At 42.2% G+C, this 27,855-nt stretch overlaps 1 long non-coding RNA gene across 3 annotated transcripts in view; it reads right to left on the bottom strand.

Moving 5' to 3' along the window:
- Positions 1-24,043, bottom strand: part of LOC111179486 (uncharacterized) — a 92,652-nt gene extending 68,609 nt beyond the window's left edge. For all 3 annotated transcript variants that reach the window (XR_016391029.1, XR_016391030.1, XR_016391028.1), the window contains exon 1: positions 22,983-24,043. This is a non-coding gene — a long non-coding RNA (uncharacterized LOC111179486). The remainder of the gene's footprint in view (positions 1-22,982) is intronic.
- Between the last annotated feature and the right edge of the window lie 3,812 nt (positions 24,044-27,855).

Here is a 27,855-nt window from a genome sequence, read left to right as displayed (position 1 = left end):
TGTTCTCTTCATGCCTTGATTTGGTTGGTTTGCTTATGTATTTATTTGCTGCTTAAATCTGCAGCAAATAAATACATAGGCAATACACACTATTACCTGCTGAACCTGTGGCCACTAAAACGAGGATTCTGATCACCCTGTTATATGTGAAAGTTCTTTGTAAACAAAACCTGCCTTTAAAAGAAAATGGTGATCCAACATGGCCAGGTTGAGTTAGTGCCTTGAAAATCTCAACCATTTGGTGCTGGGGTGTCCCAAAGAATTATATTTACCTCAGACAATTGTGGTTTTCATTGGGTTATTTGTGCTGGCTTTGGTAGGAATGAAACTGAGCCGGACCCTGTGGGGCTCCTAGGCATAAAAGTCTTTGTGTGTCCCCCATTTCTTATTTTCAGGGAATGGGCTTCAGCCTCCACGACCTTCCCTGAATTTCAAAGGTCAGGTTCAAACAGTTGGTAATCAGGGAAGTGAGAGGATGAGGAGACAAGGGAGGAACAGTCAAGAAACAACAGTGCAGCCTTGAGGCAGGGTCCTGGTTCCCCCTGAAGGGGGGAATATAAATAATATCTTCGAGCTGTTTTTCAGATACTGAAAGGCCCACCAGCTGGGAGGATTAAACTCTATGCTACCCACAAGCATGTAGACCACAGACCAATTGGAACCAGAAGGTTGATGATGCTGACTTCCACTTACCTCACCACTGACCAATTAGAAGAATGTCCACGAGCTGATCACGCCCTCTTTGAACCATTACTACAAAACTCCTCACTACCCCCTCCAGGTTGGGACACACAGTTTTGAGGCCATTAGCCCACTGTGGCCCCCTTTGCCTGGCAAAGCAATAAAGCTATTCTTTTCTACTTCACCCAAAACTCTGTTTCCAAGATTCAATTCAGTATCGGGGTACGGAGCTGAATTTCGGCTACAGGAAGGGGCGAGAAATTATGTATATTTATTGTAGCTTTACTTGAACGACAGTAGCACACTAAATACACATTTAAGTATTTTTAAATGTTTGATGAAGTTTGTAATCCAAAAGAATTCAGGATACTAAAGTATTGGGTGGGCCAAAAGGTTCATTTGGTTTTTTCCGTAAGATGGCTCTAGTAGCACTTAGCTGTCTTTAACTTCATTTGAAACAATTTTGTTAGAGTGTATGTGACAGCCATCATATCAGCATGCATTTAAAAAAAGACATCAGGGATTCCCTGGTGACGCAGTGGTTGGGAGTCCGCCTGCCGATGCAGGGGACACGGGTTCATGCTCTGGTCCGGGAAGATCCCACATGCCGCGGAGCGGCTGGGCCCGTGAGCCATGGCCGCTGAGCCTGTGCGTCCGGAGCCTGTGCTCCGCAGCGGGAGAGGGCACAACGGTGAGAGGCCCGCCTACCGCAAAAAAAAAAAAAAAAGACATCAAAATTGGTTAATTTTTGTGTAGACATTTTAATATTGAAGATGGAAGGAAAAAAATCAACCGGCATATTATGCTTTATTATTGGAAGAAAGGTAAAAAAGCAACTGAAACGCACAAAAAGATTTGTGCAGTGTATGGAGAAGGTATTGTGACTGATCAAATGTGTCAAAAGTGGTTTGCAAAGTTTCGTGCTTGAGATTTCTCACTGGACGATGCTCCACAGTCAGGTAGACAGACCAGCTGAAGTTGATAGCGATCAAAACAATAATTGAAAACAATCAACATTATAACACGTGGGAGATAGCTGATATACTCAAAATATCCAAATCGAGCGTTGGAAATCAGTTGCACCAGCTTGGTTATGTTAATCGCTTTGATGTTTGAGTTCTACATAAGTTAAGCGAAAAAAACCTTCTTGACCGTTACTTCCACATGCGATTCTCTACTGAAATGTAATGAAAACGTTCCTTTTTTAAAACAAATTGTGACGGGCGATGAAAAGTGGATACTATATACAACAATGTGGAATGGAAGAGATCGTGGGGCAAGCGAAATGAACCACCGCCAACCACACCAAAGTCTGGTGTTCATCCAAAGAAGATGATGTTGTGTATATGGTGGGATTGGAAGAGAGTCCTTTATTATGAGCTCCTTCCAGAAAACCAAATGATTAATTCCAACAAATACTGCTCCCAACTAGACCAACTGAAATCGGAACTCAACGATAAGCGTCCAGAATTAGTCAACAGAAAATGCATGATCTTCCATCAGGATAACGCAAGACCACATGTTTCTTTGGTGACCAGGTAAAAACTGTTGCACTTTGGCTGGGAAGTTCTGCTTCATCTGTCGTATTCACCAGACATTGCACCTTCGCATTTCCATCTATTTCGGTCTTTACAAAATTCTCTTAATGGAAAATATTTCCATTCCCTGGAAGACAGTAGAAGGTACCTGGAACAGTTCTTTGCTCAGAAAGATAAAAAGTTCTGGGAAGATGGAATTATGAAGTTGCCTGAAAAATGGCAGAAGGTAGTGGAACAAAAGGGTGAATATGCTGTTCAATTAAGTTCTTGGTGAAAATGAAAAATGTGTCTTATATTTTTACTTAAAAAACCCAAGGCACTTTTTGGCTCACCCAATAGATCTTGCAGAGACTTAATGATGGATATTTGCAATGAACAAATAGCTGCCAGATATGAAGTAAATAGACGCTCTCTCCATATGTACGTATATTCATACACACACATATATATATACAAACGTACACATATAGTGTGTAAATCAAAATTTTTGAAAATTTACTTCTTACAGTTAGGATGTAGTAATTTCATAGTAAAACCCTACATTTTTAAGAACTGTATCTAGATAAAGGATGCAAGTGTCATAGGAGACCAAAATACTAGGCTTCTCATTGAAATACACAGCTCTATTCAAAAGCAATTCAGAGTTTATTCTTACCTGTCTCTGTAGGGTATTTTTAAATATTTTAAGATGCATGGAAATAATGAGCATTCAGAAGAATTACATCTTTGACAATGAAAACTACATTGAGAGGTTTTAGAGCCTTTGCAAACTGCCACTCAAGCGTATTATTTATGAACTCTTTGCTCTTTAAAATTGAGAACAAAGCAATTAACTACAATTTTACACCTTCAGAAAGACTAAGAACATGGTCTGCCATCTCTTGTAAATTCCAGAGTGTATTTCACTCAAATTTATAGTTCCATTGTGTGGAAGTTTTCCTCTTCTTCAAAAGACAGTTCAAAAGTGAATCTTCTATTTTGTTCACTGAAAAGGGGCAATACATACCAATTCTGTTCCTAAGAAAATAAACTTAATAGGTCCCACTGTAAAAATAATTGCGAGACCAGTATTTAAGAACATGATACACACAGGCAGAACCTATCAGGCAGGACGTATACAGCAGAACTTGAGCACCTCCCTCTGTGTACGCTACACTCTCCCTAACATGAGTAGGAATCAGGTGCTGAGCTCCACCAGACCAATGGCACGACGCCAATAACCAACCCAACACGCTTCCACTCAGATAGAGCAACAGGACGTTCCTTTTCGAGGCCAACAATCAAAGGAACACAGTGACTCAATGTTCACACTCCGGAGCGTCTCAGAGAAGGAATTAGAATTGAACTTCTACCCCTGTTCTTTAGATTCCAGCATTGTCATCTCTTTCTTCCTATTCCTGCTGCCGGGCTAAGGCCCCTGTTGCCTCCTCCTAAACTATTAGATTAGATTCCAGTACCATCCTTCCTCCTTCAATCTCCTGCTCAGTTAAATTTTTCAAACAGTGGTTCCGCTCATGACTGCTCCCACCGCTCAAGAGACCTTTCAGGGGCTGCTCGTGACGAGATGACAAAACACAGACAACCTGGTCTCCTGTGCCCTGCTTCCCAGCTGTGCTCTCAACAAGCCCTTCCTGTTGCCACCAAGAAGGAGCCACCAATCCAGCCACTTCCACCTAATCCCCCTTCCCCAACCTCACCTCCAGGGCTCTCAACAATCACTAAGATCTTGCTGTGCTGAGTGGTCTGTGGTGGGCACTTGGATAAACGCACATAGAAACCCTACTTGGATATTTAGCAGTCAAGTGAACCATGCACGTATGTCACTAAAATAAAATGACTCAGAAGGAAGAGGAGAACTTCGGAGATCTGGTCTCATTCAGTTAGGAACTGGGTATTCAGTCAACTCATCTATTTGGTCATCTCATCAACTGAAGCAAATTAACATGCCTGGTGTGAAAATGGTGCTGGATTTCAGACTGGGGAGATTAGGGTCATGAGGCTGACTTTCAAGAGGAGAGAAAGGCAGAGAGATTTCCTTCTCTCCTCTGCCTTCATTTTTGCATTTATTTGATTTACTTTTTTAAATTTTGGGGGGATACACAGTTTTGAGGGCATGAGCCCACTGTGGCCCCCTTTGCCTGGCAAATAAAAGGATTCTTTTCTACTTCACCCCCCAAAAAATTTTGTTTTAAATCTGCCACAATATATTTTCTCATTTTCCCACTCTTGGTCACCCAGTTTTCCTGGTCTAGAAGAATTTTTTTCTCACTCTCTGCCTAGGCAAAATATATACTACTACTACTACTGTACTAACCTATCAAATCTCAGCATGCGGCCCCTGTCACCATCAATGACCGTCCCTTCTGTGAGGTCCAGCAGCTCTCATTGTTCCCCTCAGTCCACACTTCTGTCCCCATCGGATATCTGGGGAAGCAATGTCCTTCCTTCACTATCAGATCACACTTAATATATCTGTAATCTTGTCAGAGCCTAGGTCAGGGCCCTAAACATGTTTTGTTCACTGAATATTTTCCCCTCAAAATTCTCCTGTGTCACGTTATTTCTCTTTTCTTTTTTAAAAAATAACTTATCTTTCATTTGCTTTCTGTTTATCCTTTTAAAAAAATCTTTTCCAACTGCCTTTCCAATGCCAACTGCTTTAAACAACATGTTAAGCTTGTTTCCTCATCTGTAGACTGGAGATAATATTATTACCTAAAATACAAAGTTATTAGGGGAACCAAATGAAACAATGCATGAAACATTTAGCACCTGGCAGTAGCAACTGAATAATTGGTGGAGAATCTTAGGCTGTAGCCTGAGAACGCAAAAGGACACATATTCCTGCCCTGAAGGATATGCTGTGTCATGTGACAGGGAAATATGTAGACAGAAAATAACAAGAAAACATGCAGAATGTTATTAGAGAGACGTCGTAGAGATGAGAGCAGTCTTCCCATTCAGGATATATTTAAGTTGCATGTTTCACAAAAGCAGAGAATGTGGGCTGAAGCATCTGAAGTTGTTTCTTGTCTACTTTTGCCAGGACAAGTCAGTGAATGACCTGGTACAGACTGAAGAAAGTTTGAGGTTCACGTCACAGTGTAAATCATACTGAATTAGATGATCACACATAGTGACTTTGTTAAATGCAGCCGTTCTTCGTATGCCCATATATTGAGACTGGAGCTAACGCAGGAGGAAAACTGGTACACGGATGTCAGCCAATCCTCCCTGCAGAACAGAAGCCAGCTGGCTGCCCCACGTTGAAACGGGCCCAGGCATTTACCACAGGGGGACTGATCACCGTACAGGACCACTTCTGTTTGCAAGAAAATGCAGGAGTGACCACCAACAGCAAATGGTCCTGCCTTCCCACTTCCCTTTCGTTTTCCTACACGTAAAAATAATTTAACAGGTGCCAATAAGTTAGAGAAATGATTGTCATCCAGTTTCAGGGAAGGAAAAAAAAGATTTGTTCTGATTGGTCATTGTAATTATTTGTTTTGAAGTAATTTTATTTTGAAATAGCGAATATAACTGTACAATTGAGCGCCCGGCTTCCTGCAGGCTGCTGGCTGGAGGTGACTGCAGGTCATGGGGGCCCACGGGCTCTAGAAGCCTCCTGCAGATCTTTCCACGGGGCTTCTATAAATGGCCACTCTTTTCATCAGGTTCACAGGGGGAGTCTGTAGCTCCAGTAGGATATGACACAGTCTTATGTAACCTAATATAATCACAGGAATGCTAGCCCATCATGTTTGCTGTGTTCTACTGGTAAGAATATCGTCACAGGCTCTCCTACACTCAAGGAGTGGGGATTTCACAAAGGCATGAACATCAGAGGCTGGGAATCACTGGGGATCACTTTAGGTTCTGTCTTCTACATTAAGTAATGTGAGTAACTTATAAAGAAACACATTTGTATCCATTACCTCAATACTTAAAGGGCTGGGAGAAATAACTGATAAAAAAAGCTGGACTTTCTTAAAGTTAAAAACGTCTGCTCTGTGACAATGTCAAAAGAATGAGAGGACAAGCCACAGACTAGAAGAAAATATATATCAAAGATACAGCTGATAAAAGACTGTTATCCAAACTACACAAAGAACTCTTAAAACTTAATGACAATGTGTTTTAAAAAATGGGCCAAAGGCCGTCACAGACAACTCACCAAAGAAGACATACAGATGGCCAATAAGCATATAAAAAGATGTTCCACATTATATGTAACCAGGGAAATGCAAACTACAAGAACAACAAAATACATCTATTATAATGGTGGAAATCCAGAACACTGACAACAGCAGATGCTAGCGAGGACTGAAGCAACAGGAACGCTCATTCATCGCTGATGGGAGTATAAACTGGCACAGCCACTTAGGAAGACATTTTGGCAGCTTCTCACAAAACTGAACATACACCTACAATCCAATCCATCCATCACACTTCTTGGTCTTCCCCCAAAGGAGCTGAAAACTTAAGACCACACAAAAACCTGCACATGGGTGTTTATAGCAGCTTTATCCATAATGGTCAAGACTTGGAAATAACCAAGATGTCCTTCAGTAGATGTGGATAAATAAACTGTGTCTAGACAATAGAACATTGTTCAGCACTAAACAAAATGCGACGTATCAAGAGCCTTAAGTGAAAGAAGCCAATCTGAGAATGCTACATACTGTATGATTCCAGCTATATGGCGTTCTGGCGAGGGCAAAACTATGGAGACAGCAGAGACATCACTGGTTGTAGGAGTTGGGGGTTGCGGAAAGGATGAAGAGGCAGAGCACAGAGGATCAACAGGGTAATGAAAATACTCTGTATGATACCATAATGACAGAAACATGTCCTTATACACTTGTCCAAATCCATAGACTGTACAACACCAAGAAGGAACCATCATGTAAATTATGTATTTGGAGAATTATGATGTGTCAATATAGGCTCATCAATTAAGACAAATATACCATCTAATGGGTGGATGTTGATAATGGTGAAGGCTATGCATGCACGGGGGTAGAGGTATATGGAAAATCTCTGTATCTTCCCCTCAGTTTTGCTGTGAACCTTAAACTCTCAGAAGATAATGCCTTTTTAAAAATTAAAGGACTGATCAAGACTTATGCAGAATAATACCTCAAGCCTCCATTTCACTGTGATCCTGTACAAATGTTAAGTTCTTAAATCAGATACCCTCATGACAAGGAGCTTTTAAATGTAATAAAAACTAAAAATTTTAAAAATTAAGTCTCCTGATTATGTTTATCTACAAATTTTGCATTGAAGAATCAACACTTTCATGAAAATTGTTTTCTAATTTGCTTCTGGAGACCAAAATAAAAGTCATACATCATAAACAAAATAGAATCATAGCCTTTTATATGGAATGGAGCCAGCTGCTGAAAATTAAATCTTAACCTGCAGCCAACATGTTGATATTTGAATGTCAGGGACTAACTTGAGAAGGGAATAAGTCAACAGTACATTGAATAGCTGCAAATTAATACTGTTTAAAGTTCTTTAAACATAATTTGAGTTCTATAAAAAAATTATATATTTAGAACTAAACTTTTTTAAAAGACATTATTCTAGGTGTTGGGAAAAGTGTTAGTTATCTACTGATGATGCTTAACAAAATCACCCCGAAACCCAGCAGCTTAATACAAAAACCATTCAGCAACAGTTTCTGAGGATGAGAACCTAGAAGCGCTTTAGCTGGTGATTCTGGCTCAGGGTCTCCCGTGGGGTTGCCCTCAAGATGGCGGCCGGGACTCGCTCGTCGGAAAGTTTCACTGGGGTTCCGGGATCTCCTACAAAGACCACTCAGGTGACTACTGGCTGCAGGCCTCAGTTCCCCACTGTGTGGACCGCTCCATAGGGCTACTCGTCACATGGCAGCTGACTTTCCCTTGAGTCAGCGACCCAAGAGGGAGCGAGCAAACCACCAAGCCAGAAGCAGCAGTATCCTATGACCTCACCTCGGAAGCTGCTTTCCATCCTGTCTTCTGTATCATGTTTACCCGGAGACCAACCCTGGTGCAACGTGGGAGTGAACTACACAAGAGCGCGAATCACAGGGAACCTGGCTCCCACAGTGAAACAAACGTAAATGAGCCGTATCAGGATACATATTTTTATCTTACTAGGTGGGTTATTTCTGATAATAACCAAAAGTCACTCGGTGCCAAGCAGGATGAACCAAGTAAGTGAGTAAGGTGGAGAATACTGGCTTGTGTCCAAACAAACCATCAGTCGGCGGCATCACCCCGTTCTCCTGAGGATGTGCGCGTGCCCGCCTCCCCTCCGCTCACCGTATTCCTTCACCGGGACCTCCTTTCCCGACCTGCACAGTAACGCCCACTCTTCAAGTTTCACTTCAAGTTCCGCCGCTTCTGTAATTGTGTGCATCCTCCCTCCCAACTAAATGTTGTCACTTTCTTTTCTGAATTGCCCCCGCAGATGTTTTTTTAATAAATTTATTTATTTATTTTTATTTGTTTATTTTTGGCTGCACTGGGTCGTCGTTGCTGCGCGCGGGCTTTCTCTAGTTGTGGTGAGCAAGGGCTACTCTTCGTTGTGGTGCGTGGGCTTCTCAATGCGGTGGCTACTCTTCTTGCGGAGCATGGGCTCTAGGCGCACGTGCTGCAGTAGTTGTGGCACGTGGGCTCAGTAGTCGTGGCGCACGGGCTTAGTAGCTCCACAGCATGTGGGATCTTCCTGGACCAGGGTCGGACCTGTGTCCCCTGCATTGGCAGGCAGATTCTTAACCACTGTGCCACCAGGGAAGCCCTGCAGATTTTTTTTTTTTTTTTTTTTTTTTTTTGCGGTACGCAGGCCTCTCACTGTTGTGGCCTCTCCCGTTGCGGAGCACAGGCTCCGGACGGGCAGGCTCAGTGGCCACGGCGCACAGGCCCAGCCGCCCCGCGACATGAGGGACCCCCCCCCGGAACGGGGCACGAACCCGCGTCCCCCACATCGGCAGGCGGACTCCCAACCACTGCGCCACCAGGGAAGCCCCCTGCAGATGTTTTTAATTTCTGTAGCACCAACTACAACTCTTTTTCCTGCATTGTAGTTACTAATGTAAATACTTCTTTCTACTGATACAGTTTCACTATTTGAAAGGCAGTATCTTATTATATGTCCTGAATAGAAATTATTTTTCAAATAGTGAATTACTGCGTGAAGGGGGATATGTGAGACAGCACTCTGTCGAAAGAACTCAAAAGGAGGGAAGAGCCCAGGGGGTTGGAAGACATGAAAAGGCAACTCATAAAGAGAAAAATACATTTTGAGATTGAAAGTAGGGCAGACAAATCATTATAAAAAATGCTTTAGGTGACAACTCTACCACAACATTGACCTATCCTGCATGCCTTTCCCCCCAGCTACTGTAGTAAAGGAAATGCTCCACATAATTGGGGACAGTTTTGGTCCAGCTCTTAATTTTAACATTCTTGACACATATATGGGTTACCGCATCTCATGGTATTTTAAGTTTCTACTCATTTCCGTCTTCTTTAGGAAGTATAGACAACCGAACTGGAAAACGGTTCCACCTCCATTACATTATCCATTTCTAAATCCTGCTTGTCATACCGTGTGTTTTGCCACCTTTTATCGTGATACATCAATACATCCCGGATTTATTTTTTCAATCCATTGATGCTTAACAGAATCATGTCAAAGGTTAAACATGAATTGAGTTCTAAATCTGCTTCCACCACTTAACCTTAGTCTATGTCATTTCAAAGTCATTATCATTTCCCTCAGCCTGTCAGCCCTATCACAATGCTTGTACTTTTCCACTGGATGGTCTGAGATCATTTGTTTCCAGGATTAAAGTAGGTATAAAGTAGTTGATATATTATTCAATAATTTGTTTGTTCAATCATTTATATTGAGTAACAGAATGCCAATTAGTAAAGAAATGGAATTAAAATATTGAACTATTTTTTATCTGTACGCTGAACACCTTACATGATTTAAAAGGCCCTAAATGATCCAAACTACATCTCCCCTGACTTCAGTTCTGTCTCCTCCTCAGCACACTGGCTCCCTGGGCCCTTTCTCAAGTATGCTCAGTTTTGTCCGTCTTCAGACTTCTGCTCATGTTATTTCCTTTCCCTAGAGTGGTATCACCAAATTTTCACAGGGTCAACTGGTCATATCTATCATTGAGTCTGGGTTTAAATACTAATTCCTTGAGGGACTTTCATAACCTTTATTTCTGAACAGGAGCCCCACTAAACGATTCTCTATCATAGCACTCATCAACTATAATTGTATTATAATACAGAATTTAAATTTTTACTTGTCCACTTGTTTATTGATTCCCTCCCAGATTAAATTTTGAGTTCCCAGGGGTCATGTTGTTTTTTTTAATTTGTCAACTTATAACCAAGCATAATACAGTGCCTGGGACACAGAGGGCATTCAGAAATATTTCTCAATAAGTGAATGCACATCTCAATCAATCCCAATCTTTTACTACTAATCCTTTACAAAATTTCACCCTACATTCTTGATTTTCTTGAGTAAATGTTTTTAACTCAGTTTTACAGAGCTTTTGTGTTATCATTCACCCAAATGATCGGCCTGTCGAAAGCACATTTTAGGAAATGAAGTCAAGCCATGCCCAGGATGGGACTCATCATGGTCACCTGCAGTGGACGTGCCGGGCAATAACACGCCATCATCGAGTCTAATGTGGTAGAGAGCCACCACACAGAAATAAAGCAATTTCCTTTAACTGAAATGAAAAGGGCACTAAAAATCTCTTTTAAAGAAGAGAGAGTGAAAATGCCAGCTAAACCTCTGTTCCAATAGGTGCTTGCACTGCAGAAGCCTGGAGAAATTTCTTTTTTTAATTAAACCATATGGGAAAGGCTGAAAAGAACTGCATCTTGTCTGGAAGTTGCACAGCTATACAGCAAAGAGTGATGGGACTCAGCTAAGTGGCCTCGTTTTTCGGTCCTCTCATTTTCACTGTTTACCTCTCCACTCTCCACTCTCACACACCCAGCACAGGAGCTCGTCTGTACATTGTCTTCGGAGGCCTACATTTGTGAGGATCATTTGCCTGCACACACGCACAGTCGTTGTTGTGCATCTACAGTGGAAACCACCGGATGACGGTTATTCCTTTTTCTTCCCCCCAATACGATGTAAACTTCTAGGAGAAGCTGATTAGATACTGTCAAATGCCTTAACAACTAAGTCTAAAAATTCTTCTGGTTATATAAATGTTCGTCCAAAAGTTTTATTTTCAGAAATATATATTTCTGTATAACATTCTTATAAATATAGGAAAGAAATCCAGGCATTTTGGCATCACTAATATTCTTTAAAAACAAGTTCTGGAAAAATAAATGAATACATACATACATACACACACGTACATACATACTTACATAAATTCCTGGTCTGACAAACTTTGTTTCAACCTAAGAATTCTACTCTTTATTTTCTTCAACCAGAGAAAAAGCAGAAATCAAACTAGTGATAACAGCTGACTACATTTATGACCTGTCTTCTGGGTTCAGAGAGTAGGTATCTGCTATTTAGAGCTCATGGATCTTAACAAAAAATAATGGTGTGGGGAATTCCCTGGTGGCGCCGTGGTTAAGAATCCGCCTGCCAATGCAGGGGACACGGGTTGGATCCCTGGTCCAGGAAGATCCCACATGCCGCGGAGCAACTAACTCCGTGCACCACAACTACTGAGCCTGCGTGCCGCAACTACTGAGCCTGTGGGCCTAGAGCCGGTGCTCTGTAACAAAGAAAAGCCACCGCAATGAGAAGCCCGTGCACCGCAATGAAGAGTAGCTCCCGCTTGTCGCAGCTAGAGAAAGCCCGCATGCAGCAGCGAAGACCCAACACAGCCAAAACTAAATAAATAAATTTATTAAAAAATAACTTATAAAAAAAATAATGGTGTGTAAATACCCAGAAGAGCATTTCATTTGAATCTTGTATAAATATATAATATGCGAAATAAATCTGGACATAAGTACAATTATAATAAGGAAACCCTATCTGAGAGAATTGTGGGAATTCAAAAATTTATTTTGGGGCTTCCCTGGTGGCGCAGTGGTTGGGAGTCCACCTGCCGATGCGGGGGACGCGGGTTCGTGCCCCGGTCCGGGAGGATCCCACATGCCGCAGAGCGGCTGGGCCTGTGAGCCATGGCCGCTGGCCCTGCGCATCCGGAGCCTGTGCTCCGCAATGGGAGGGGCCGCAGCGGTGAGAGGCCCGAGTACCGCAAAGGGAAAAAAAGAAAGAAAAAAAAAATTATTTTGAATTTAATAAATATTGGTTCCTATTTATGTCACACTTGTGTTTAAAAGTAATCTTAATGTATTTGTATTATTAATAGACTCTTTTCTTTGTTCCTGTGATGATCCAGGGAACATAAAATCTGATCTCCCCAAAACTGAGTATATTAACAGATGAACTGTGCACTCCTAATGTTACAAATTCAAGAAGTAAATATGCATCTTCCGTTCAGTTTCTACATAACCAGGCCTAGACAGAGGTCCCCATCATGCTGACGGTCTCAGATATTCCTTAATCCTGGCACATAGAATAATATGAGTAAATACGATTTCAGACAACCCTACCAGCCACGGGCAGAATGTGACTTACGGGATGTGAATCACTCTCCCACAGTGACTAATATGAGAAGCCAAAGGAAGCCAAATTCCGCTCCAGGGTCTCAACTAAAAGCTGGCTCACAGGTTTATCTCTAATTATTTACCTGATGCTTTGTGTGATGCCTATCCAAGTGGTCTACAGGGGAAATTTTAGGGCTTTTCTATTGGATGTTTAAAACTTGTATTTTCCCAATAAAGAAAAGAATAATCCCCAATTTTTCCCATTGGTGCTTATACGTATAATTTGTAAGTGTGGTGACTTGGTATTCTCCAAAGAAAGTGCATTGACACTCATCCTAGCATTACACTGTGGAAAAAGCACTGAATCTAAAGTCAGTAAACTAGAATTCCTATTTTACCCCTAACCAAGTTTTCTGGCCACAGACAAGTCACTTCTCTGAATCTCAGCTTTCTTTCTCTCTATAATGTAGAGCTAAAATATGTCCATATGAAAAAAAAAGTATACCACTTGAACAGATTGAGATAACCTAAAGATTTCAATTATGTACCCTAAACAATCCTTAAAATAACTAATATACTGACACTGGAGATAACACGGAATAAAGAAATACACAATCCAGAAGAAGTTACAAAAAGAAGGAAAAAATAACAAATACTAGATGAGACTAATTTATAAAAAAAGAAAAAAGAACAAGATGGTGAATTTAAATCCAAGCATAAAAATAATCTCATTAAACGTAAATAGTCTAAACATGCTATTGAAGACAGAGACTATCATATTGGACAAAAAAGCGAGACCCAACTTTAGGGTGCCTACAAGAAATTCACACTAAATACTGAGATACAAATAATTAAAAATGAAAAGTATGGAAAAAGATATCAAAGTAGATTTTAGAGAAAAGAATATACCAATGACAAAGAGGGTCATTTTATAAAAATAAAGAGTTACAATGAAAAATTCACCAAAAGCACAATACCCTAATAACAGAGCTTGAAAATGCATGAATGTAAAAGTAATAGAACCGCAAAGGAATTGGCAAACCCACCACTGCAGTCAAATATTTAAACCATGGGTTAACTCCATTTCACCTGACTTCACTAATCAAGGTCATTTTAAGACTTGCAATTCCTTCAAGCAGCAAGTAGCCTCAACAATAAAATGTTCGCCCAAGTTGTTTTCAGGAACTTGGAGTCAGCTGCATCTAGTTGAAGCTGAGCTGGTTGAGACTGGATAGGACCTCTGACCCTTCAACTGGGCATGCGCAACTGTCCCCTCAGTGACCTTAGAGGACGGAAAACTCCACCCTCAGAACATACAGAGGCCTGCAGCCTAGCTGCATCTGCGCAGAACCATGACTGCCACACCTTTTTCTCATCACCTTTCCTCACTCACCCCACACCTCAGGCTGCCCAGCTTCTCTATTCTTTATCCTATAAATACCCCAAGCCCCTTGCCTTCACGGTGGCAGATTGGAGATTTGCTCTCCTGTCTCCCCACTTGGCTGTCTCGCGAATGAACCCCCTCTTTGCTGCAAACCCCTACATCTCAGGTTTACACAAAATGAACCTGGTTCGGTAACATAAACACTCCTCTCTCAATAACACATAGAAGAAGTACACAGAAAAACCAAGAAAGATATAAAAGACTCAAACAACATTAACCAACTTGACTTAATTGACATTTATAGAACCTTGCACCAAAAATAGTATGATATACATTGTCTCAAACGCATGTCTATAGAGAGAATTCTATGAAATCCACCAAAAAACTCTTAAAACTCTAAGTTTAGTAAGCCGATACAAGATCAATTTACAAAAAATAAATTATATTTCTGTCTCTAGGAACTAACAATTTGACATTGAAATTCATAAAAATATTTGTAGTATCAGGCTTCCCTGGTGGCACAGTGGTTAAAAATCCGCCTGCCAGTGCAGGGGACATGGGTTCAAGTCCTGGTCCGGGAAGATCCCACATGCCACGGAGCAACTAAGCCCGTGAGCCACAACTACTGAGCCTGTGCTCTGAAGCCCACGAGCCACAACTATTGAAGCCCACATGCCTAGAGCCCGTGCTCCACAACAAGAGAAGCCACCGCAATGAGAATTTTGCGTATAGCAATGAAGATGCAAGGGGCCAAAAATAAAAAAATAAATTAAAAAAAAGAATATTTGTAATATCAAAATATGTAGGGCTTCCCTGGTGGCGCAGTGGTTGAGAGTCCGCCTGCCGATGCAGGGGACGCTGGTTCGTGCCCCGGTCCGGGAAGATCCCACATGCTGCGGAGCGGCTGGGCCTGTGAGCCATGGCTGCTGAGCCTGCGCGTCCGGAGCGTGTGCTCCACGACGGGAGAGGCCACAGCAGTGAGAGGCCCGCGTACCGGAAAAAAAAAAACAAAAAAAATTTACAAGGCTGAGCAGAATCTTCGGAGGTGGTTTTGGGGGGGAAGCTGAGTCCACATCTCCCCAGATTGTTGGCATTCTGATTAAAGGCGCCTTTCCTTTCTACCATTTGAGAGTACTGATTTTGTAAGCGGCGAGCAGTGGGAACCCACATTTGATAACAAAGAAATCTAGACACAGAATTTTGTAAGACGGGTGTTTAATCGTCATATTTCCAGTTAGGCAAAGAGCCAGAATTTGAACTGAAAACCTTCCTGAGCCTCACTTGGCTCTTTTTCTAAGAATTTTTCCCTATCTGTAGTGGGTTCACTACTGTGCTCCAAAAGCCAGAACATCTGAATGTGACCTTATTTGGAAATAGGGTCGTTGCAGATTTGATTAGTTAAGGATTAAAGTAAGATCGTGCTGAATTTGAGTGGGTTCGAAATCCAATGAGAGTGTCCTCAGAAGAAGAGAAAAGGACGCACAGAGGCACAGGGAAGAGGACGATGGAGATGGAGACTGCAGTGATGTGTCCACAAGCCAAGACACTGCAAGGATTTGTTACAACCGCCAGAAGCGAGGAGAGGAGCACAAGACAGTTTCCCTCAGGGCCTCCTGAGGACACTAAACCCTGCTAACACCTTGACTTCAGACCTCCAGCCTCCAGAACTATGAATGAGGACATTTCTGTTGCTTTAAGACACCCAGCTTGTGTTATTTTGTCACATCAGCCCTAGGAAGCTAGTACACCATCCCTTATAGGAAAACAATTTTATTTCCTCATAAAATCCACCTTCTTCACGAAGCCAAATGCCCTCTCATTCCAGTGTCTCTTGAAACATGTCATGTAGACTTTTCTAGAGTGAATCTGAAAGTTGTGAGGAATCAGAATCATTTATAGTGCTTAGATTAGCTGTAAATGGAATGCAGTGATTAACTTCCATTTGAAATTCGCTAATGTTATGGTTGGTTTTATTTGAAGTATAGAGGCTCCTTCTAAAATTCTCTCCAGACCTCAGTTTATCTTCTTATATTTTTATTCAAAATAATTTAATTACACGAAAAATCATGTTTATATCCATTTAGTTGATTACCTGTTGGATGGAACAATTGAACAATCATTCACTGCCTCTTTAACAAACCCAACCCCAGAAGTGATTTATATTGTTTCACTTATTTCTGACTCTCTGAACCTGACACAACAAAACCATGAACAGAAATTTTCTAGGGCTAAGAAAGAGAAAAATCACATTACATTATTTGGAGTGCTTAAATACTGTGAATGCAGTGAGACTTGCCAACGGACCACAGCACTCCATCTCTTAAATGTTTTCTTTTTCAGATTGAGCCTGTCCCTCTTTCTGGAAATCATGCAGCCATTATACTCTTGAGGATGGAATGTATTCCCTGCAATCTTCTCATCTTTTTTCCTCACCTCTCCAATCTCATTCATCTTTTCCTTTTTATTTAAAATCCTACCAAGATTACTTTTTCCTGAAACTCATTTTTGGCAAAAATCTAGGACTTAACTCTACAGATGAATAACAACTAAGACTAGATTATAGCCCAAGCTTAATATTTAGAATCAGTTCATTATTAATAGCACTTAAATGCAATACCATTTCTTTCATGACTACTTCATTGTGCTTGGAATTGAGGGAATGAATGTACAAATGGACAACGGCCACAACACATATGAAAGTAGAACTGACCCAAATCTGCGGCAACGACAGTCTTCAAGACATCAACCCATGATACCTAAAATCTATAGCAACCCATCCAGGAAGCCAAACAGCAACTCCTTTAGCAACTGTCCCAAAACGACCAGGACTTGATTAACAACTGACAGGTTCCCTAACTCTTGCACTTACTTCCAACTTAGGACCAACAGGAGACAGCCTTTACCAAGCAACAGGAGAACACGCCTCCTAACCAACCACGTGGATGCCCTTCTTGCAGTTCACCCAATCACAGCTTCCCCACCCAACAGCCTCCAATCAGGGCACATCTGACGCCTTTTTTTTTTTTCTTGGCACTGTAAAGCTTTCTTCTCCCCTGCCTGCCTTTGAGTCTCTGACAAAAGCAAGTGATGGTGGCAGACACCCTTTCTACAGTAAATTCTGCATAAACACCTTCTGCTTATTCTCACTTGGGTGGTCTTCACTGACTCCCACAGAGGAGTGAGAATGTTCCCACTCGACTGGCACTTGATAAGGAGATTTCAGTGTGACTATTTCATAAGCAGAAACACAGATTAGGCTATTGTCATTTTCAGTGGCTGATTCTTCTCTGTAACTTGAGCTTATGCAATAATTTGTCCTGTTTTCCAACACATACTTTGTACTCATAATCCAACTTTATAAATATGTATACAGAGGCAACTGATTCCCCTGATATGTTATTTAACACATGTGACTCATTTTGTTAGGTAATCTCTCATAACACTTGCTTGTGTTTTTATTTCTGCTCTTCCACGTGGGTTCCAACTTATCAATGTCAGCATGTTATAAATTGAACTGAAATCACCTAAGGATTGACTTCTTATTTTTAGCTTGTGCTATGTTCACAAGGAAAACTGGGAGATTTGCCAAGGATCCTCTGTTGTCTTTGTTCAGATGCCTTATAATACACAAATCAAGGCTCAAATATTAAAAAAAAAATTTTTTTTAAAGATAAGAGTGCTGATGTTTTAAGGGGAGATGTAATTCCCAGGGGGAAGAGAGGGAGGGAGGGAGGGAGGGAGGGAGGGAGGGAGGGAGGGAGAGGGAGAGAGAGAGAGAGAGAGAGGGAGGGAGGGGAGGGGGAGGGCAAGGGGGAGGGAGGGAGGGAGGGGAAGAGTATCTGGAAGCAGAGATGAAGTCGTGCTTTACTCAGGTGGCCACTGCTTCCCAAAGAGAAACAGCTGGGCCCAGCCACACAGGACATCTCTGGACTGTGTATAGCATCAGAGGACAAAGAGAGGACAAGTGTCTCCAGCTCCCTGTCACCTCCCGTCTCTCACTGGTCCAAGTCTGGCCCACTAGGCGTTAACTCCTCATTGCCAGCTTGCATCACCCAAGCGTTACAGACATTCACAGGTGAAGCCACACGGCACGCTCTGGACCACGGCACTTCATCCTTGCCCAGAAGCTGTGGGAGGAACCAGAGCCTCAGGGGGTCCATCAGGTCGGGGCTGCCTCGAGCTTGTGTGTCTCAATCCAGTGGTGACACAAGAGTCCTTCCAGATGCCAGCACTCACCCCGGGGGGAGGACGAGAAAGCCTGTGCTATGAGATGATGGGGCAGTGGCCATGGTTTGGAGATGGCAGCAAAGGCTGGGACTCGCTCCATAAACAAGTAGCCAAAAGCCCAAGACCCAATGAAGCCAAGAGAAATGTGACCCACACAGGTGTAACCTGGGAAGACTCTGACAAATGAAGTGTCAACACAATAAAGCTCCAAAGTAAATAAGTTCTCCTAAAAGGGGAAAGAGAAAGCTGTAGGATGCCGGAATGTATGCTACTGGAATATACAGCCACCTGCCCTTCCAACAGAGTGAGCAGCACATAGTCACACTAATGGATTCAGATGACTGAAACCACTTGTCTTCAGCGTGTGAGTTTAGAGAAGCAACAGTGAAAATAATCTACCGTGAGATTAAGGAGGAATTTAGGCTGACCAAGACAAAATATAAAGAGGACATAGACATTTTTAATGTCGGAAAATAGTTATTTTGAGGGAAAAGATCACTATTGCCTTTGATGTATAAGCATAGTCCGACACATGTAACAAGGAAAGAGAATTCATTCACGGAAAAGCCATGCTAAATGAGACGTCACAATGTTTTTGACTGTTTAATTGCTTAAGAAACTAATAATATTTTATTATTATTTTTTTTTTACAAGAACTTAGAAATTTTCAATTCAAAAATGATTACAAAGCATATTTATTTTCAGTGTCTGATCTACGAACGAATCAGGTCCTGGGCACACGTGGTCTTGTAAGATTATCGTCAGCAAAAGTGGTCCTTTTTAAGCATGTTCATAAGAGGACATTAAAGCTAATACGTGTGGGATATGCAAATATTTGGATACTCGATTCCTTTTCCCTCTATTTCTCTAATCCCTGTAGCATGCAGCACAGGAACGAGCTCCTCGTTTGTGTTCGATAAAGCTTCAGACATGAGAGGGCACCGCTGCCACCTCTGTCCTCCTCCCCGACTGCCCAGGCTGGGGCCCTGCTCTCACCCCTTCACGGGCGCCTTCTCCAAACTACCACTTACTAGTAAAAGAGTTCCAGAGACAAGACCGCTAGTCAGTCAAGAGCAGCCTTGTGTCTGTTAAATCCCCAGCTGGGGGCCTGCATGGACTAATGACTGATTTCACCTGCAACACGATGTCATGGGAACCACAGTGAACTTGGAGTTAAAAGATGTGGTTTCAATGCTGAGTAAGAGACTTTCAGCCCTCTGATGTCGGGAACGCAGTTTTACCTAAGCACCAGTTTCCTCACTCAAACAAGGGAATTCTAACGTCTAGTTGGAATACAGAGCCGATGGTTGTCACAAACCCCAAACAGGAGAAGCTTAAACAAGGTAGAAGTGATTTCCCCTGTGCCTCATAGTAGGCTCCTGAGACATCCACACCTGACATGGCAGCACCACGGGGCCAGGAACTCGGCCTCCTTTCCTGTTCTCCCGTCACTGATGATGTAGTTCTGTCTGCGGGGTGAAAGGAGGTCCATAATCACACTGGGGGCTGGGGTCACATCCCAGCTGACAAGGGGGAACCCGGAGTGGAACACAGACCTCTCTCTTCTAAGGGCACAAGCAGTGCTGTGCTGGGGATGGTCAGAACCAGCCTATGAGAGCCAGTTGTCTACTTTTCAGGGACTACAGGAGCTGGTTGTTAAACAGCCTTTGTTAAAAATTAAATTACAGAAATTCACAAATTACATTAAAATCAAGGGCAGCAGATGCTCAGAACTCAACCCTTTCTAATTACCACACTACATTTCACTGTTACCCCTGTTCTGTGGTTATTTACCCGTAGTGTCTCTGTGTGGGAAACCACATGACCACGTGCCCCTGCAGGCCTGCAGACAGTGAAGACCCTTCATGTTGCAGACTTTGTTAAAAATTATAGAAATTCACAAATTATGTAAAAAACCAAGGGCAGCAGAGGCTCAGATCTCAACTCTTCCTAATTACCACACTACATTTCACCATTACCCCTGTTTTGTGGTTATTTACTCGTAGTGTCTCTGTGTGGGCACAGTGCATCACCACGTGCTCCTGCAGGTCTGCAGACAGTAAAGAGCCTTCATGTTGCAGCTTGAAATCCATCATGTCAGTGTGCTTCCACTACAGAAATTGGCAAAGACTGCAATTCAGGCCTTAATTTATTGTTCTGTTGATTATCTAAGAGGAGGAGCTAGCAAACCACCCAGAACCTGTTTTGGTTTAGTCCTTAAACTAACAGTGATTTTTTTTTTTTTTAAACATTGTGAAGTACAGGAGGAAGGAAGAAAAAGAGGGAGGGCGAAAGAGCAAAAGCATGAAAGCAAGAAAGCAAGCAAGAAATAAAACATTTGATGGCGGCAGGCTGTATGTGGCTGCAAAGTCTTAAATATTTACCAGCAGGGCTTTTGCAAGAAATGTTTCTGAACCTGGTGGACAAAATATTAAAAATGCAAATGAAACTGAGAAGCCTCCTTGCTGGCTGTCGCCCTCAGGGGATGGAAGCAGCCTCATTCCTTGTCACGTGGCCCCTTGAGATTCTAAGACAGTGAGGAAGAATATCCTTTGTGTTGAATCCCTCTCAGGCTTTGACTCTTTCACCAGGAAGCACCCAGTGCCTTCGAGGTGCTCACCTGAATAGCTCAGGGGATAAGCACCCTCCCTGGAAGTCAGCTGTGCCACATCCCACACTCTCACCACCACGGGAAGGCCCCACCCCGCATCTGTCTCTATAGTTACAGGTCCCGCCCCCAATCAAGAGGATGGATTCCACATGGCCTTGGATCACTGGCTCATCCTAGAAGTCCTCCTACTACAAGGGGAACCTCATCGTTGGTGCCACATCTACCTCTTTTATTTACTTTTGTGTGTGTGTGTGTGTGTGTGTGTGTGGTATGTGGGCCTCTCACTGTTGTGGCCTCTCCCGTTGCGGAGCACAGGCTCTGGATGCGCAGGCTCAGCAGCCATGGCTCACGGGCCCAGCCGCTCCGCGGCATGTGGGATCTTCCCGGACCGGGGCACGAACCCGTGTCCCCTGCATCGGCAGGCAGACTCTCAACCACTGCGCCACCAGGGAAGCCCTACATTATTATTTTGAGAATTTAATGAGATCATGGATATATAAAAGCACTTTATTAAAATAGAAAGTCTGTAGTGTTAAAAAGTGCTCTGTAAAAAGTTACAAGTGCTATGAAGTCTGAAGTTATTCTTCCTGACCTCTACTCTTCCTCAAATTCATGTATCTGAATGTTTGATAACAGAGCTCCTTTCCAATTCCTACCTCAGAACCCAGGATGCAGGTACATCTCTGACCCTGCTCTGGTTTTGTAACTTCTTCCAAGTCTCCCTGAAGAGCTTATTGAACATGAGGAATACAAGACCCCTTCACGGTCTATCTAGCAAGTTCACTGTTTACTGAATAAATCCTTCTTTTGGTAACGAGAACTCAAGATTTTCCGTCCTTCCTTCCCTGTCCCTCCCCCTCCCCCTCTTCTTCCTCCCACTTCTTTTTTTTTCCTTTTATTTATTTCACTAACACGTTAGGAAAGTGTATAAAAAGCCTTCTAGAGTTTAGCAATAAGAAGTTAGCTCGCACCTCTAGTCAGCTCCCAGACACTGCTGCGTCGGCCAGAGGCCAAAAGATAATAATTACAGTTTTTAAGTTCATCTTTATAACGTACATCTGCTGCCCCACCATATCTATTCATAAGCTAGTCCTAAATTTTCTAAGGAAATAAGGAGGCAAATGTAACAGATTCTCCCCCCAGTGGAGCCCAGCCTTTCAGTGAGATGTTATGCGCCCAGGCACACGAGGATCTTTGAGGCTTCTTTCAACAGGAGTTACATTTGATCTGAGCTTCTTTTTAACTGAAAGCAGTATTTTCAGTATTGATGGTTAACAAGAACTTACTTCAGGTGCAGAAATAAAGCAAAAACCAACCAGCTGTATTTCTCACAAGGTCTGCAGAAACACTGGGAACCCACGTGCAAGTGGATGACATGTAAACAAAAGTTGCATCTGCCATTTCAAGTGCCCACGATGTCACCTCCACCCCACTTTTTAACAAAGATAAAGATAATGCCCCCAGCCTTTGTTAAAAACAAGACGGCGGGCCCCAAATGGAGTCACTCAGGCTAAGCCCCGCCTCACCAAACAGAGACAAAGAGTTTCAGCTCTCCCAGAAATGGAATCTTAAATAAATACACCAGAAAGCCCCTGATTGGCGCTACTCAGGTAATCTGCCTGATGGGCCCCTGCCAGCCCCTAAAGGAAAGGAACTTTGCAATAACCAACCGGCTTTTTTGACTAATAAAACTTCCTTGTTCTCACTCCCTTCTGCCTATAAAATTCTTTCATTTTGTGCAGCTTCTCAGAGTTTCTTTCCATCTGCTACACTGGATGCTGCCTGACTCAAATCAACTTTTGCTCTTCAAGTTTGTAACATGCCTCGGTTTATCTTTTCAATAAATAGGCGTCAGAGAGGGAACCTAAGGAGACCCCCTCCCCCGACAGCCCCCAGGAACGCTGAGCAACCAGGGAAGGTACCTGCTGAGTCCCTGGAGCTGGCTGTTTTCTCGCTGCCTCTGGAGGTGCTGGGCAAGTCCTCGCGGTCCTGGACCCTGGACCCGCAGCTCTTGCCTCGCGAGCTTTCCGACCATCTGAGCCTTCCTTTTTCTGGCCTGGGTCCGGAAACCTGATGGAGGCTGATTGGTCTGACGTAGAAAGGCTCACGCCTGGATCTGACTTGAGCCGGAGCGAGCCAGTATGAGGCCTCAGGTGAAAAAAATTGTGTTTTAAGGCTGAACTAGCAGGTTAAACTTATCAAAGATAATCTTGAATTAGAGAGGCCATAGTGGAGAACTTTCAACTTCGGTAAGCTTATCCATTTACAAGATGCCCTAGAAAAGGAGAAGCCTCAGCCAAGGACTCACTATAAAGGGGAGAAGAAAAATTACTCTTCCTCTTCTCTAGAGCCTGCAGACAGCATCCTGGGAGAGCTAGCGGAAGCTGGCAAAGCTTGAGACTTTTTACCAGTCGCTTCCCCCAGGTCTCTATCTGTGGTGCCTGGTTGAGAGAGGAATGTGCAATTTTACATTGTCCTTTTCTTTGCAGATTCAGACTCTTATTAATTTGGTTCTGGGGATCCACCGTGGTTTTTTATTTTTGTTTTTTTTCTTTTTTGGCCATGCCGCGAAGCTTGTAGGATCTTATTTCCCCGACCAGGGACTGAACCCCGGCCCTGCAGTGGAAGCGCTGAGTCCTAACCACTGGACCACCAGGAATTCCCTGTTTTTCCTTAATTGAAGTTTAACTGACATACATTATATTAGTTTCAGGTGTAGGACATAATGAGCCCACATTTGTATACATTGTGAAACGATCACCAGTCTAGTTACCATCTGTCATAATACAAAATTACAAATTTTTTTTCTTGTGATGAGAACTTTTAAGATTTACCTTCTTAGTAACTTTCAAATTTGCAATACAGTATTACTAACTATAGTCACCATGCTGATGACTAGATATTTAGTTGCATCCCCATGACTTATTTAATTTTAAAACTGGAAATTTGTACCTCTTTATCCCCTTCACTGGTTTTACCCACCCCCCTTCCAACCCCCCTCCTCTTTGGCTATCATAATCTATTCTCTGTATATATGATTTCTTATTTGTTTGTTTTGTTTTTTAAATTCCACATAAAAGTGAAATTCTACAGTATTTTTCTTTCTTTGTCTGATTTATTTCACTCAGCAAAATATCATCAGGATCCATCCATGTTGTCACAAATGGCAAGAGTTCATTCTTTTTCATGGCTGAGTAGTAGCCCATTGTATGTGTGTGTGTGTGTGTGTGTGTGTCTGTGTGTGTGTCTGTGTGTGTCTGTGTGTATCTCACATCTTCTTTTCCATACATCTATTGATGGACACTTAGGTTGTCTCCACATCTTGGCTATTGTGAATAATACTGCAATGAACATAGGTGGGCATATATCCTTTCAAATCAGTGTTTCATTTACTTCAGATAAATATCCAGAAGTGGAATTACTGGATCATATGGCAGTTCTATTTTTAATTTCTTTAGGAACCTCCATACTGTTTCCATAGTGGCCGCACAAATTTACATTCCCACCTAGGCTCCCTTTTCTCCACATTCTCACCCATACTTATTATTTCTTTTCCTTTTATGATAACCATTCTGACAGGTGTGACATCATATCTCATTGTGGTTTTGATTTATGTCTCCCTGATGATTAGTGATGTTCAGCATCATTTCATGTGCCTGTTGGCCATCTGAATGTCTTGTTTGAAAAAATGTCTATTCAGATCCTCTGCCCATTTTTTAATTGGATTGTTTGTTTGTTATTGAGCTTTATGAGCTCTTTATCTATTTTGGATATTAACCCCTTACCAGATACATGATTTACAAATATCTTCTCCCATTCAGTAGGTTGCCTTTTTATGTTGTTGATGGTTTCTTTCACTGTGCAGAATCTCTTTGGTTTGATGTAGTTGTATTCATTTATGTTTGCTTTGGTTGCCACTGCCTTTGAAGTCAGATCCAAAAAAATATCACAAAGAGCAATGTCAAGAAGCTTACTGCCTATGTTTTCTTCTAGGAGTTTTATGGTTTCTGGTATTATGTTCACGTCTTTAATCTTTTTTTTTTTTTTTTGGCTACGTTGGGTCTTTGTTGCTGCGTGTGGGCTTTCTCTAGTTGCGGTGAGCAGGGGCTTCTCTTCATTGCAGTGCACGGGCTTCTCATTGTGGTGGCTTCTCTGGTTGCGGAGCTCAGGCTCTAGGCGCAGGCTCAGTAGTTGTGTATTGCGGGCTCTAGAGCGCAGGCTCAGTAGTTGTGGCGCATGGGCTTAGTTGCTACGCAGCATGTGGGATCTTCCCGGACCAGGGCTCAAACCCTGTCCCCTGTGTTGGCAGGTGGATTCTTAACCACTGTGCCACCAGGGAAGCCCTTTAATCCATTTTGAGTTAATTTTTGTGTATGGTGTAAGATAGTGGTCCAGTTTCTCTCTTTTGTATGTGTCCAGTTTTCCCAACACAATTTACTAAAGAGACTGTCTCTTCCCCATTGTTTTGATATATTCTTGCCTCCTTTGTCATAAATTAATTGACCATATATGCTTGGGTCTACTTCTGGGCTGTTTATTTTATTCCATTGATCTATGTGTCTGTTTTTATGCCAGTCCCATGATGACTGTAGCTTTGTAATATAGTTTGAAATCAGGAAGCATGATGCCTCCAGCATTGTTCTTCTTTCTCAGTATTGCTTTGGCCATCCAAGATATTTTAAGGTTCCATACAAATTTTAGGATTATTTGTTCTATTTCTGTGAAAATGCCACTGAGATTTTGATGGGGATTGCACTGAATCTATAAATTGCTTTAGGTAATATGGAAATTTTTACAATATTAAGTTTTTCCAATCTATTTATGTCTTCTTCAGTTTCTTTCATCAATGTCTTACAGATTTCAGTGTACAGATCTTTCACCACCTTGGTTAAATTTATTCCTATGTATTTTATTCTTTTTGATGCAATTGTAAATAAGATTTTCTTGATTTCTCTTTCTGATAGTTTGTTGTTAGTATATAATAACACAATGGGTTTTTTAAAATTAATTAATTAATTTATTTATTTTTGGCTGCATTGGGTCTTCGTTGCTTTTCGTGGGCTTTCTCTAGTTGCGCTGAGCGGGGGCTACTCTTCGTTGCGGTGCGTGGGCTTCCCGTTGCGGTGGCTTCTCTTGTTGCGGAGCATGGGCTCTAGGCACATGGGTTTCAGTAGCTGTGGCACATGGGCTCAGTAGTTGTGGCTTGCGGGCTCTAGAGCATAGGCTCAGTAGTTGTGGCGCGTGGGCTTAGTTGCTCCACAGTCCGGGATCTTCCCGGACCAGGGCTCACACTCGTGTCCCCTGCATTGGCAGGTGGATTCTTAACCACTGCACCACCAGGGAAGTCCCCACAACAGGTTTTTGTATATTGATTTTTTTAACACCTCAACTTTACTAAATATGTTTATTAGTTCTAACAGTTTTCTGGTGGAGTCTTTAGGGTTTTCCATATACAAAATCATGTTGTTCACAGTGACAGTTTTACCTCTTCCTTTCCAATTTCAATGCTTTTTATTTATTTTTTCTGACTAATTGCTCTAGCTAAGATTTCCAATACTGTGTTGAATAAAAGTGTCTAGAGTAGGCATCCTTGTCTTGTTCCTGATCTTAAGGGAAAAGCTTTTAGCTTTTTTTCACCACTGAATATAATTTTAGCTGTTGGCTTGTCATATATGGCCTTTATTATATTGAGGTACATTCCATCTATACCCACTCTGTTGAGAGTTTTTTTTTTTAATAATAAATGGATGTTGAATTTTGTCAAATGCTTTTTCTGCATCTATTGATACGATCATATGATTTTTATCCTTCATTTTGTTAATACCCATTGGTTGTTGAATCTTTCTCTCCCAGAACAGCTTTTGCTTTTTTGTCTGTCTCATTTTGTGTCCTGAGAACTTAGCTTTGGAACCATCAGGTTGGGTGTCCCAAAATGTGGCCAGAAAGAAATGCAGGTTGCACTCCATTGGCAACTAGAGTTCTACTGATTGTTGTCAGCTTTCAAGGCAACTGTCTACATCTTTCTCTCTCAGCTGTCTTTTGGGAATGGTTTGGGTCTTGGGAGGGTAGTATCTTTTGCACCCCCCTTGGGAGTATCTCTTGCATCTGAAGGGGAGCAGGCTTTGCCACCCCAAAATATGCCACTTACACATGAGGATTATTATTTGAGCTCTTGATTATTTTTGAGTTCCTGAACCCAGCAGATTCAGGAAAAGCCCTTTACCTTCCCTTCAACTGCCTAATTTACATGGGAAAGAAGGCCTATACCAGGAAGAAAACTATTATCAGAGATATCATTTTGAAACAGGAGGGAAGGCAGCAGGGCACAACCTTTAAAAGAAGGACATAGCTGTTGAGGATATGACATAAACTGTTTAGAACCAAGTAAGTCCAAGATGGTGGAAGATTTGATGTCCAGTGGACCTTGAGCCTCATTATAAGCTCATTGTAATACATTAGCATATGCTAAATGACACACCCACAGGCGCCATGACCATTCCGAGGCTGACCATAAAAGGGCAAAAAGTGGTTGGTGACCCAATTCCTAGAAATCCTCACTCTTTCCCCAAAATCATTGGAATAAACCTCCCACTTGTTAGCCATGAAATTATCCAGACCACAAAAACTAACCACCCCATATTTCAGGGCCACTCTCGCCTTTTGAGACGGACTGCTTTCTGTCTATGGAATGTGTATCTCTCTAAACGAATCCACTTCTTACCCATCACTTTGCCTCTCACTGAATTCTTTTTGCGATGAGACATAAAGAACTTGAGCTTCATTAAATCCTGAGAC

This window comes from Delphinapterus leucas, chromosome 20 (genome assembly GCF_059928025.1).
Source record: "Delphinapterus leucas isolate spDelLeu-1000000601 "Yukka" chromosome 20, BTC_Dleu_Yukka2, whole genome shotgun sequence".
Taxonomy (NCBI): Eukaryota; Metazoa; Chordata; class Mammalia; order Artiodactyla; family Monodontidae; genus Delphinapterus; species Delphinapterus leucas.
Note: the sequence above shows the minus strand (reverse complement) of the source record. Positions and strands in the feature narration are given on the sequence as shown.